Raw genomic sequence first — 15030 nt, forward strand, 5'->3', positions numbered from 1 at the left:
ACTTGCCTCACCTAACGCATATTGCTTTGAGAGTCATTTTGATCACACTGTGCTAGAAGTCAGTATTTGGACTCTATTTGTGAAGTCAAATACTAGAAAAAGTTTGCAATATCAATACAGAGCAACAGGGGGTGTAGAAAATAGGAGAACCACCACACGGAAAAAGACGGTCACTTTGAAGTGACTAAATCACAATTACAAAGGCAGCTGCCAAGGTCACATTAGGTTGATTGCCAGTTAGCAGTACACATGTGTCAGCTATTTAAGAGGTCTGACAGTTAGGACTTTGATATTTGAGGTTTCGAAGCGATATGAGGCAACTAAAATGTGAGTTCCATAGAGGTAAGAGAGCCAGTGCCTGAATTGCGGGCTTATCGGTCACAAAAACTGCAACTTTATTCAGTGTGTCAAAGGGGACCGTCTTAAAAGTCATATTCTGTACTGGGGCAAATTGCATTGGCAAAGAGGAACAATGGTGGCAAATTGAAGCAAACTGACAGGGATAGACAAACATTTAACGGGATACTTGCTCAATCCCCCAAAAGTACAGCCTCAAACATTAGCACAGAATTGCGTCAGCAACTTTGTTACCCAGCCTCAACAAAAACTGAACTTTGTGAGATTCACAAAGCTGGACTTCATGGAAGGGCTGCCATTGGTTCGTTCATGGCCGTGCGGCCAACCATCGGTTACAGTGATTCCTCTGCATGGTCATATAAACTCCAAGGAATAGGAGGCCATTTTACAGGACCAGATGCACCCTTTGGAACACTGTTCCCTCAAGTTGTTCCACTATTCCAGGGTAAAAATGCCCACGTACACACTGCAAAACAAGTTCAAGTGTGTTTTTATGAATACCAGGATGAGGTCAAACACGCTCAAAGGCCTCCCCAAATCCAGAGATCTAAACATCAATTAACCTTTATGGGAAGTCCTGGATCACAGAGCTTCAAGTAGATTTTCACTGTATTCATCCCTAAAAGAACTGGAGGCTTTTCTTCTTGGAGAATGGTGCATTGGTACCACACACACTGAGATTTGTATTAAAACATTCCAAGAAGGATTGGAGCTGTTGTGAAGGCGAAAGGTGGACCTACTCCTTATTAGTTCCTTGATGTTAATACATTGTTAAGTGTTTCCATTATTGTGTCCACTGCCTGTGTTTTGTCTGGGTAAATTGAGTATTGACTGACTGTCATTATGCTGTCCACTCAAAAAGACGCTTCAAAATGTAACAGACGCCCACAATTTGGTTTGGTGTCTGTAGCTTAAATGGTTAAATAGATACAGTTTTAGGCTTAATTCATGCTAATTATGCGAAGTACAATAATCAGTATAGTAACAGTTGATACATTTATTAAGGATAGGTTGGAATAACCTAAACATTTGAAAAAATAAATATTGGTTTGGTGTATCTACCTGGAATTAATCAAATGATTCCTTTACATGGTTAATTAAAGGTAATAATACACATTAGTTATTAGTATTGTCACAGTCAATAAATGCTGATTTATTTGAAGTTGGGATTGCCAAAATACTGATATTTATTCCTACCATTTTTTAAACACATTGCTTAGCTTTGATCAAAATATAGGTACGCAATAACGCAGAAGAGGATGCGGTACACGCCCAATATACCATGGATAAGAGCTGTCCTTAGGCACAAAGCATTGTGGAGCAGTGGTATATTGGCAATATATCACAAACCCCAGAGATGCCTTATTGTTCTTATAAACCAGTTACCAGCACAATTAGAGCAATAAAAAGGGACGTGATGTCATACCTGTGGTATATGGTCTCATATACTACTGTTATCAGCAAATCAGCATTCAGGATTCAAACCACCCTGTTTATAATTAGACATAGGCTATATAATGGACCCAACATGCAAAATGTCAAATCAATCTGTCTTCAAGGTTTAGGATTACATTTATTAAGTAAAAAATAATGGAAAATCCACCAAGGCAGAATACATGTCCTTGAGACAAATTTGTTTAATACATTTAAAACCTAATAAATTTGTTGCTAACCAAAATATGGAGTCAGGCAGAACAGCTGATCGTCATTTCTTCTGGTAAGCACCTCCAAAAGAACTGGAAAGAAAAATGTCTAATGCGCACATCCATTAAAATAACTCAGTTCCGCCACGAACAGCTGATCCAGCAGCAGTAGTGTCTGTATATATTTAAAACCAATGGAAACAGTTGCTCTGCACAACTCCATTATCCTCGTCACCACTGTTATAAATCAGCAAAACAACAGATAAAAGAACACCTTGCTTCACACGGGGGACTGAAGAGACTCTGTCATTGTTATGCATGATGTTTTTTGTTATTGCGTATTTTACTGTTGTGTTTATGTGGATCTGTAGGGCTGTATATTGTATTTCTATTTCAATGTACTGTGCTGAGTCTTGATTTCTCTTCAGACCAGAGGAAGAGTACCTGCTTCCTAGGCTAGGGCTAATGGAGATCATAAAAATACAAAGGAAGTATATTCGTGATGCACACTTAGTATCCCAAATGGCACTATATTCCCTAAGAAGGGCACCGGGCTCTATTGGATGTTGGTCAAACGAGCGACATTGAGAAAGCAAGCATATGATTGTAACACTAATCCACTCTCAGCAAGGTCTTGAACACATCATAAATAATGTCTTCAATATAACCATTCACAGTCCATCTCCTTGTCAAAACAATATGTTTTAATATTTTTGTCTCCACGAAGGTACTAAGAAATAACTAAGTGTGAAAATACTAATGGGGGTTTATACTTTCTACAGGCACAATGGATTTGTTGTGGTAGCGGTTGTCACATTTTCCTTACTGACAAATCATGCCTATGGAAATCACACACTTCAGAATACTTTTTAAGCCTTGATTACAGTGCAATTATGCACATTTATTTTACAAACAGCAGTTCGATTAATTTAAAGATATATGGTATCCTATGCATGTACCTACGTGTGACTGGCTCATTCAATGTGATGGAGCAGCAGCTATAAGCTCCTTGCGTGCTTAACAGGTTTTTTGTTGGTAGAGGATGTGATAGCCTGCAGCTCAACGGTTTAGAGAGAATCATCTCTAAACCGCACGCGGCCTCCCGAATTGAACTCTATTCAATATGTAGTGCACTACCTTCGACTGAGCGGTTATATGGATGCGCGATTTAGTGAACAGGTTGCCGTTTCGGACAGAGCCGTACTCTAACTTCATCTCCGACCGACAGTGTGTAGAAACCGGTCTGGTCAGTACAAAGCCAACTGAGCTGTGGATTTTCTCAAAGTGTCAGCGTTTTCACATCACTTACCCCAGGAATACATTCTCAGACAATTTTCCAGAGCTGAAATTGGTCATTCCACACGTCCTTCACTTCAGGACCTCTGATAATGCACGTGGTAATGTGTGTGTGTGTGTGTGTGTGTGTGTGTGTGTTCGTGTGTGTTAGCGCGTGTTTGTTCATGCGTGTGTGTTTGCGTGTGTTTGGGCCGGCATTTGCTGAATCCATTATCACAGAGGAACATTCTGAAATCCATCATAATTTAATTTTACCTAAGATTGGTCACACAAAAGTGGTTGCCAGTTGATTTGGAAAAGTCAAAAGTCCACAGTGACTTTTTTCTTGGATCCGTGTGTCATCATTTTGGCACATAGTGAGAACAAATCGCATATGGCTGATGTAAATGCCTTCTGAAAATGCGTATGTCGCGATGTAGTACAGGGCACAGACCTTTCGAGAGGCATGTTCTGAAACCGAAAACAATGGGCGGAGTCGACGGCTAACACGCGTGATGCGTGCAAAAAAGACGATGCATGTCAGGCCTTGTGCGTCACGGAGACCGACGTGCACATACCCACTGGAAAAGGCTCTATGTCGCAAAGGGACTTGTGCTCTGCACAGGTGTTGAGCCTTACCTGTGAAAGTGCCATTCGCGACGTGATAATTGCTGTATCTTTCAGTTTTCCAGATTCATGTCTTGGCGTGAGGCATTGTTTCAGCGGAAATGCCATGATCATAAAGCACCGCCGGTTCTTGATTTCCCAGCCCCCTCAAGGACACACAACATGACAAGTCAGAGTGACACAGTGTGGGCTAGCGGACGGGTGTATGTGTGTGTGTTTCGGGGGGCGGGAGATGGGGGTTCCGAGTCCATCAAGCTGCCTTATGACACGCTAAACTAACACAAGATAGGTTCCTGCTGATGTAATCCCTTCCAACTCAAGTCTAGGCTACTACTTGCATACCTCACTGACTGTCATACTTTGAAGATTAAAATTAATTAGATGTAAATGTTACAAAGACATTAAAAGAAGTGCTTTTACATGAGCTGTACAATGGCTGTAAGGCCATGTTGGGTTGCTGCTGTAGTTCTAGATGTTTATTGGTTCTCTCTCCCTCAGTCTGTTCTCCATTCTGTCTCCCACATTCTCTCTCACTCTGTCTTTTGCTTTCTCTCAATCTCAGTTAATTTTGAATGAACACGTTGTGAAAGCAGTACAATCCTTAATATATAATATATATATATAAAAAATATATTAACAATTATCTAATCCATATATGCATTATTAATAAGAACTGCATAAGACATGGGCAGATTTGTTTGGTCTGTCAGACACTGTCCTTTATTTAATGGTAGGCAGACATTTTGTCAGGAAATAGGGCTCTGTCTGTGGTTCTTCTGTGGTGCAGTGGTTGCCCAACCTTTCCTCTTTAGGGAGACAGGTTTTCCTGTGTCTACCCTTCTTAGTGGAAAGCTGTGCTCACTGAGCCTGCACTCTGTCAATGTTTTTCTAAGGTTTTGATCAGTAACCACGGTCAGATAGTTTGCCATGGCGCACTGTTGGTTTAGGGCCAGATAGCACTGCATGTTACTTTGAGTTTGACTTTTTATGTATTTCCCAATGGGTTATGTAGTTTGAATTGATATTTTCTTGTTTTAATTATTTGAGGATATTGACCCGAATTCTGCCTTGCATACATTGTTAGTAGCTTTCCTCTGGACATCCATGCTGGGTTTCAATGACGGGTTTGTCCCAGCAAGTGAACTGCAGTTTTGCAAGGGGAACCCAACACCTCACTGTGATGAAGTAACATTGGTTTAATTAATGACACATTCAACACATTCTTGCCCTATTTAATTAAGCTCAATTTGAATGTGTTTTTAATGGCGTACATTAATGTCCGGCTTGCTTTCTTAATGCATTCACTGGCTCATTTAGGTGTCCAATTGATTTTAATTTTAAAACAGATTTCAGTTTAATTCCCTGAGATCTGGATCTTTTCCAGGATATAATAATTTGGTATTTTTAGGGGTACACTGCCAAGCCCCAGCTCTGTTAATACTGCTATATCAGGTCTGTCTGCTGCAGGCCTTCTTCAGTGGGTGACAGAAGGCATACAGTGCATTTGAAAAATATTCAGAGCTCATGACCAAGCAAAAACAGGTTTTTAGACATTTTTGCATGTTTATAAACCCCCCCCCCCCATTGCATAATTGAGTCTTCTTGGGTATGATGCTACAAGCTTGGCACATCTGTATTAGTGGAGTTTCCTCTTCCTCCCTGATTCTGTTCACCTGTGTTGTCTTGTCTCACCCCCACCAGGTGTCTCCCATCACCTCGTTATCCCTGCATACTTAACCTGTCTTCTCTGTTTCAGTTGCCAAATCGTCTTGTGTGTTTCCCAAGTCTTCCCCACTTCCTTGTTTTCTAGCATTCCCAGTGTCTGTTCTCAGTATTCCCATGTACCAAACCCCTGCCGGTCTACCGAACCAACTCTTCTGCCCATCGTCTGTTTGTCCCTCTACCGAGCCATCTTGTGTACTGAACCCCCGCCTGTCTCCTGTGTCTGCATTTGGGTCCACTCCTGAGTTCTGATAGCGTAGGGTCGTTTTCCTGTGGGAAGGTAAACCATTAGCCCAGTCTGAGGTCCTGATTGTTCTGTAGCAGGTTTTACTCTAGGATGTGTCTGTACTTTGCTCCGTTCCTCTTTCCCTCAATCCTGACTAGTCACAGTCCTTGGTGCTGAGCGGTACCTGGTTTTCTCCAGACATGATGCTTTGCATCAGGTCAAAGTTCATTGTTGTTTCACTAGACTAGAGAATCTTATTTCCTTTAGGTGCCTTTTTGCAAACTCCAAGCCATTTTTAGAATAAGGCTGTGATGTAAAAAAAATATTAGAAGAATTGCAGGGGTCTGAATATTATACAAATGCACTGTAGGTCATCTGCAGGGCAGACTTTTAACCTCTAAATGGTGGAGACTAACATCAGGAACGGAAGTTCTTAGAACAATGCCCAATTCGAAAATGTAAATGGTGAAGAGTATACAAACATTACAAACCTGGCGAAGGCCGCACCAGTGGTTTAATAGGTTAGCCTGGGAACCGACAGGTGTTTCTAACTGGGGCCCAGGGAACAGGCAGGTGTTTCTCACTGTGGCCCTGGGAACAGGCAGGTGTTTTTTACTGGGGCCCTGGGAACCGGCAGGTGTTTTTCTCTGGGCCCCTAGGAACTGACAGGTGTTTTTCACTGGGGCCCTAGGAACTGAAAGGTGTTTCTCACTGGGGCCCTGAGAACAGGCAGGTATTTTTCACTGGGGCCCTGGGAACAGGCAGTGTTTTTCACTGGGGCCCTGAAAACAGACAGGTTGTTTTTCACTGGGGCCTTGGGAACTGGTAGGTGTTTGGCACTGGGGCCCTGGGAACAGACAGGTGTTTTTCATTGGGGCCCTAGGAACAGACAGGTGTTTTTCACTGGGTCCCTGGGAACAGACAATGTTTTTCACTGGGGCCTTGGGAGCAGACAGATGTATTTCACTGGGGACCCGGGAACAGCCAGGCATTTTTCATTGGCGCCCTAGGATGCATATATGGGAGACGCCGTGTTCAAGGCACAGCAAATATTCTGGATGTACCAGTAAGTAATAATGTCAGTCCATCCTGGCCCGGCTCCATACATCAATCCTGGAGTCTGACCTCATCTCCTCCATCACTGTCTGGTTTGGGTCAGTGTCTGCCTTCTGAAGAGTAAAAATGCAACACATTGTACGTTCCACAGAGAGGGTCATCCGCAACCTTCCATTAAGTGGAGGACATGTCAAAAGACCAAGACAAAAACATTCTGCCACCTGAACAGTTCCTTTCCTCACCGACCATCTGTTCCACAGACCGGTAAGACTGGGCTCACCACATCAAGCCACCTCAGGAATGTTAAAGATGCAGTCCACAATTAAATGTGCCCCCCCCCCCAAGGTGGGGGGGGGGTCTGCGATTGCGCATAGTTGGTCTATGGTGCCGTGGTCATTGGGGGAACCACGGGTGTGTCCACTTGTTACACACCGCTGACAAACCACAGAGCCAGGCTGCCACAGCTGCAACGGGTCCATTTCTGGTTCTGTTGACAGTGCTGTGTGAGTTGTTTCTGTGGGGCAGATTAGAGCAGTTAGAGATGGAATGGCGGTAGTGAAGCTGTTCCCTCGGTAATGCGCTCGTTAAGTGAGGTAGTGTTCCTTCACGTCCCTCTATTGACAGAGCAGTGTTTCTGTGACGGCGCAATTATACTTCTCTTTAGCCTTGTGGGACAGACTGCCTTACTCCAGGTCTGCCTTACTCCAGGTCTGCCTTACTCCAGGTCTGCCTTACTCCAGGTCTGCCTTACTCCAGGTCTACCTTACTCCAGGTCTGCCTTATTACAGGACTGCCTTATTACAGGTCTGCCTTATTACAGGTCTGCCTTACTCCAGGTCTGCCTTACTCCAGGTCTGCCTTACTCCAGGTCTGCCTTACTCCAGGTCTGTGGTCAAGCCGCTGTGGGGGCAGTAGGGTTTGGGTGGTGCTGGAGACAGTCTACACCTCCCCACACCTCATTCTGCCGTACCTTACAAAATGTATTTTTTGGTACAGGTTATTTGCCAAGAAGCATCCTTCACTCGACACAGGCGGCTTTGAAAGAGCTCTTTTGTAATGTGGGGAGTGGGGTGGGGGGGTTGGGGGCTGGGGTGGGTCTAGTTAGACCAGGTGGTGGACCAGCCGTGCAGATGAAAATCTATACTCCATCCACGGATATGACTGATACTGATCGGAAGCCGTTATTTCCACCGCACCCTCTGTCATTTGTCTGGCCGGCTGAGTGAGCGAGGCTGCCTCCGGAACGGCACACTCTCTCCCTGCCGCGTGTCTCCGCTCGCCGGATTCCCGTCCTATTATTGCACTGGCGGCCGGGCGGTGGAGGCCGGGGAGGCCGGGGAGGCGGGGGGTGATTGGTGATGGTCTGTCTACAGCAGAGGAGAACAGGTCTGCGGCGCCACAACGGGGTCAAGCTACAGGGTTTTCTCTAACCCCCCCCCACCTCCACACCGCCGTCTTTATCTCTTTCTCTATCTCTCTCTATCTCTCGCTATCTCCCTCCCTCCCTCTCCATGCGTCTGTTCCTCCCAAATGGCGCCTTATTCCCTTTTCAGTCCGCTACTTCGATAGTGAAACGCAGTGCGCTGCATAGGCGTAAGGGTGTGGTTTGGGACGTGCCTCGACAGATTCCTCTCCGCCACCAACACGTCGGTAGATGTGCTGAATGTCAACCCTCCACTTATCCCCCAGCAGTCTCTGCACGCGTCCCAAATCAAACCCTGCTCCCCAGGTAGTCCGCTACGATCGTCTAAAGCAGGGCGCTGTGTGCGGAGCAGGACGCAGTGCCCCCTTTATCTGCAGTGTGCGCTGCACAGGGGCCAGGGCTTTATTTAAGACACTGGGTGTTTCGTTATTCCCGGCACTGCGCGTCCAGAGACCCAGATGGAAGCGGAGTTAATTGGACCGGCCCCTGTAAAGGAAGACCACGCTGCAATTGAAAAATGAACTTTTTCTTGTCTGTACCGTTCAAGACGGAGATTACAGGAAAGAACCCTATTGCGTCTGCATTGGATTCCTTTAGGGCGCCGCGGGACTTTTGGGTTCTAAAGTAGTACAATATAGGGCGAATAGGGTGCCAGAGTAGGGCGCGATTCGGGAACACGGACAATGTCACCATTTCATGTGTCCGACCGAGACGTTGTTGTTTAAAGGGTCACTTTGGACTGATACATTAACTTGTGTTCATAGGCGTCTTAGAGAATGCGGGGTGTTCGTTTTCTCTCGGGGCGTGTTTAACTAAAAGCCTATTCCCGTTCAAATGGCTTTCCTCCTTTTCTACATGCTGGTGCCCCCCTTTGTGTCCCTAATGACACCCTATCCCTGTCACAGTGCACCACGGGACTGGCTGATTGCAGTGTACCATGTAGGACATAGGGTGTGATTTGGGATGCCGACCCCTCATTTGTGTGAAGCACCCCATTTTATGTTAATGTAATGTAACTGGTAGAAATGTGAAGGATAACACAATTTCCAGTCTTATATGCCTTGGAGAACAGATACCGTAGATAACTATTAGTAGCTTGTGGATTTGATGATGCCTTTGTGCTTAGGAAGGAATGTGATTGCTATTAACGAGTCTTTTGAAAAATTGAGGTCACTGAGGTCTCCCCAGCGTTGCATAACTCCAAGCTTTGCCAGGGGCCTCTTGATGTTTATTCAGCGCTGTAAATCTCCAACCCTCTTCCTCTTTTTTTTTTTTTTTTTTTTTTTTTTAACATCAAACAACAGTCGCTAATAAAAGTCCACACGTCGCAAAAAGAAATGTATGCTTCTTAAAAACTCTGCTCTTTAAATTCAATTTGTTGTTTTTAATAGCCTTGGATTTGATTTTAATGGTTTGTTATTTTAGTTTGACTTCTATGGTTTGAGTTCTGCCAGGGCTGCACCCTATTTTCTACTTTGTTCACTACTTCTCTCCACAGTCTTGAGAAACCTGGAATCCATATGAATTAGGCCTTAGGGTTCTATTTGGAACCTTTCTAATAAGGTTCTCATGGGTTTTGTTTCATTGGTTCCGTTGACTTTTAAAATGCCCATTAGCCCCGATTGGTTAGTGCCTGGTTGGGTGACTTGTGTTGTTTAAATTACGTTGTTATGTGAGTACATTATTCAGGTTTCTCTTGTGTTGTTTAAATTACGTTGTTATGTGAGTACATTATTCAGGTTTCTCTTGTGTTGTTTAAATTACGTTGTTATGTGAGTACATTATTCAGGTTTCTCTTGGCTACAGTACTCTGCAAAATAATACACACAGACACACACAAAGAGCAGAACAAAGACTTTGACTTGGAGGATGTGTGTGTCACTAAAGTGTATGTCTGTGTGTGTGTGTTAGTGTGTGTGATCATGGGGAGAATTGATGAGTGACCATTTAATGGAGGGAGCCCATGATTCTGTTAAATACCAGAGTAATGTTATTTATCAGAGTAATTTCCTGAGTAAAGTAATTACCAGAGATACCAGAGTAAAGTAATTTACATGGATGATTCATTCCATTTCGTCAAACCAGAGTAAAGTAATTAAATGGATGATTCATTCCATTTAGACAAACCAGAGCAAAGTAATTACTTGGATTCATTCCATTCAGCTAAACCAGAGTAAAGTATTTACTTGGATGATACATTCCATTTAGTGAAACTGGAGTAATTACATGGATGATTTCACAATTACATTTAAAGCAGTCTGTGCTCTCCCCATAGTGATGCAATCAGTAAACATGTTTAGATGTGAGAAATGTTTATATATAAGCAGTTTTAATGGCTGGACACCATCTTGTTTGAAGTGCTTAGCAGTAATAACTTGGTGATGCAGGGAGTGAGACCAGATGTATAGAGATGAAAGCAGCTGCTGCTAGCTAGCCAAGGGCTGAGAGAGACCTTAGCCCAAAGCCAAGCTGAAATATTAATTTATGAAAACTGTTAATACAACATTATGCATTTCCAAAACAGCTATTGCAACCTTCAGAGTTTCAAAAGTTATGATTATGAAATGTATGTGTTAGTAGATTCAGTAAATAACCACATTTTGGAGATATTGGGAAATACGATCAGTGATCTAAATTGTATTTTTATTCATTTATTGTTCATGGAATTACCTTCATTTCTCAACTGCTTCAGATGCACTGTGTGTTGCAACGCAAGAGTGTGAATGTCCAAATCTCATCCTTGGCATCATGATGCCCATTACAATTGAAGCCTAGGGAATGGTGATCGCTCCTCCTGATACAGAAGCTCAATAAAAACAGACAATTAGGGTGTGAATATCAACCACTGCCATGTGTGGACTGACTTCACCTGGATCAGGAAGAGAAAAGAAGAAGAGAGGGAGGAAAATACCCTGCCTGTCTTTCTCCCTGCTCGCCATCTGCATCGCTGCTGCCTAGCTAGTGTTGTCTGCCGCCCCCCCCCAGCACCTCCTCTTTTCTTCTGCCTCATTAGCTCCTCCCCTGAGCTGATTTTCTGAGGCCTTGTTATATCCACCCTGACAAGGTCCTGATTAGAGGGGGCTGTGTAGGGGTGGGACTAGCCCTGTAGGCTGGCTCCGGAATGATCTGTCAGGCAAGGACACGTTCACTCCACAGATCGCTGCTTCCTTAGTCTTTCAAATGAACTGTCTCCACCTATTTCTGTCTCTCACTCCCTCTCATGCTTGGTCTCTCTCTCTCTCTGTTTCCCACTCTGTCTCGCTTTCCTTCCTCTTCGTAACCCCTCTCTCCATCGATACATATTTACAGTAGCTGACCGAGGGATTGGGGGATAATTAGAAGCAGAGAGCCAGAGACACATTGCATTCTCCAACTGTTTTATACCTCCGCAGATGAAAACAACACAACCTATTGCAATATTGTACCGAACAATAAGCCTGCAATCAACATTCTCCCACAGGCCTGTATCAAATACTGCTATGGCCCGTCAGATTACTTTGCTGGCATCCCTAATTCCTGTGCAGTGCACTATTTTGGGCAGCCCTGGTCAGAACAGTGTACTATGTGGGGAATAGAGTGCCATTTGGAAGCCAGGCACTGATATAATGCTATTTGTCTGTGATAACAGTAATGAGAGCTTTAGCGTTAGTCACTACAGTTTGGGTGGAAATTATTTGCCTTTGGATGGTAGTCGAGGATGGAATTAATAACGTTCTTTTCCAATGCAAGGGGAAGATATAATTGATGGTTTGGTTTGTGCTAATGATGCATTGTGGGAGTTTTCTCATTAAGAAGCTGTACTTGCTCTGAGGTAGGCTAATTGCAGGGACTTGAAATGCAGGAATTAATTTAATCAATTCAAATGCTTGTCAAGATCTGAGATTAATTAATGCAACAAAAATACACTGGCTAGATATTAGTGGCATAATCTGAGTGTGATTAGAATATGATAACGCACACTGGTACTATATTTATCTAACCAAATCATTAGTAAAGAACTGCCGTAACAAAAGAGATGGCAGCTTTACAGTATAAAGGTATCTGGGAAAGTGGATTCAATTAAATAATTAGGTAAAAACCTAATCAATGATATTAATCAATTGTAAAAATGATCTCAATACATTAATATATGAATTAAGTTAAATAAATAATATTATGTAAATCAATTAAGGAATTAACACGTGTTTGAAAAACTACAGAATGGATGGATGAATGACTGAATTAATAAATTATGCATACGAGCACTCGAGATGAAAGTATACATTATAATATGATTACCCAAATTAAAGTGTGGGAGTACATTTAAATAGTAAAGGAACAACGCATAATTGAGCCATGTCACAGTAACTGACAGAGAGATTTACAACTTTGATACTTTGACAAGACCAGGACATCTTGGGTAATGTCCCTGATCCAGTACAATATTTACATTCATTATATTAATATTTGATTTAAATTATTAGAAATTAAAACCGGATCAGACTGAAGGTTGTCCTGCAATTTAATTATTGGACTATTTCAGCCTGTGTGGAGAAAGAAAATGTGCTAAATTGCTTTAAAAGTGTGTTTCCCAATGGCACCCTAGTTAGTGTAGTTCTTCCTTATATAGAGCCCTACTGAACCATGTAAAGAGTAATGCTCTCTAAAATAAAATAGGGTGCCATTTGGGATGCATTATTGTATTGTGAATCACTTGAAAAGCATTGAGTGATATGAGGCAGCCACAAAGAAGTACACAAAAACTTTCTTCTGTATTAACACATTAATATACCAAGAGAAAGTCAGCGAATGGCCTCTGGGACATCATAGTTCTGTGCCAAGTGGCACCCTAATCCATATATAGTACACTACTGCTGACCAGAGCAGAAGCATGTTCCTCTCTATGTAGGGCACTACGTCTGATCTTGTCATTAGACGTGTATATAGGGAATAGTGTGCCATTTGGGAAGTCCTAAGTGCTGATTTCTTTGTGCTGCGTCGCTCCAGTCTACCAGGGGGGTTGTCACTTAATTCCCCAGAAGATCGCCGCTAATTCCCCTCTTTCTTCTGTTTGGAGATAGATGGGAAAGAAAGAAAGGAGTGAGGGAGAGGGAGGGATATGAAAAGAAAGAAAAGGAAAGAGAGGGGGAGAAGGAGAGAGGCAAGGATATTTCTCTTCTTGATAAGATGATGAAATCGCAAGGAGCTGCCTTCAGAGGGTTCTGTGAATTTTTTTAAACTTTATTCATGATGACCAAAAATAACCCATAAAGTACTTATATACAGATATATCCTTTGACATTTTGTGTCAATCTCTATTATTCATAAATGATTTATATTTTGACTCGCTACAAAGCTTTAGTAGACATTCTTCCATCTCTGGGAGTTTGTGTCTCCAGAGTCCGTTTTTTCAGAGGAACGATATCTATATGTCAGAGTCTCTCGCGGTGAGAAGACGAGATGAATGAAGGGAGGACAGGGACAGGCGGGAGGACACGAGCGGCCTCAAGGTCCCTCAGTCCCAGGCACGGAGAGAAGGTGGGAAAGATGAGAGGATGAGAGAGGGAGAGAGGGAATGCAAGAGAAGGGGGGATTTGAGAGAGAGTGTGCCAAGAGGGAGGGAGAAGAATGAGGAGAGAGGGATAGTGTGTGGGGGGCGGGGGGGGGGGTGAGAGAGAGGAGACACATTAAAGCTGAGACCTGAGCGACTATGTTAAGATCGACTGTAAATCCCAAATCGCACCCTTTCTCTAGTGCCCTTACTCAGAACAGGACCCATAATGGAACGCCCTTGACTTCAATTACGAAAAACTGCCACAAAACGAAATAGATACGTTCTTTGTAATATGTTTAAGGAGAAAGACAGAGTGGGGGAGAGAGAAAGGGAGGAAAAGAGAAAGGGAGGAAGGAAGATAGGAAAATAATTGGAAGAAAGATTGAAAGAGGAGGAGATAGGGAAGTAGGGTTGATATAGTGACAGAGAGAAAACGGTTGGAGGAGGGGAGAAGGAGGGGAGGAGAGAGATGGAAAGGGATTGAGAGAAAAGAAATGTGTTGCTGCACACATGAACAGTTGGCTGCATGCGAGAGGAGCTCTTATCTGAATGAGTCAGCCATTATGGGGCCAGTAAATCAACACCACAGCTGAGCGGTGTCCCTGGGTTACACAGCCTGGTCCTGTCAGGAGCCAGCACTAATATGTGGTATTCTCAGCCTGAAACTCAAGAGACTGCACAAGGAATACAGCTTGGAAGGGCGTGGTGTGGACTGACCTGGGGTTGAGTTGGGAACCGACCTGGGGTTGAGGTGGGAACCGACCTGGGTTGAGTTGGGAACCGACCTGGGTTGAGGTGGGAACCGACCTGGGTTGAGTTGGGAACCGACCTGGGTTGAGTTGGGAACTGAGCTGGGTTGAGTTGGGAACCGACCTGGGTTGAGTTGGGAACTGAGCTGGGTTGAGTTGGGAACCGAGCTGGGTTGAGTTGGGAACTGAGCTGGGTTGATGTGAGGTTTCTGTGTGGATAAAACGATAACAAATCCAAGAAAAATCATGTAGTATCAACTCTTGAAGGGTGGAAAACTCTCCCATAACCCGACTCAAATCTCAAAGAAGGGCATATTGCGGCGTACAGGCTGCAACATTGCCACAGCCCTCTGCACCATGAAGCCATGGTCAAAATGCAGCACTCGGTGTTGAAATGGAATATGCTGTTTTATTTTCTG

This window comes from Esox lucius, chromosome 16 (assembly GCF_011004845.1).
Source record: "Esox lucius isolate fEsoLuc1 chromosome 16, fEsoLuc1.pri, whole genome shotgun sequence".
In the NCBI taxonomy this organism is placed as follows: Eukaryota; Metazoa; Chordata; class Actinopteri; order Esociformes; family Esocidae; genus Esox; species Esox lucius.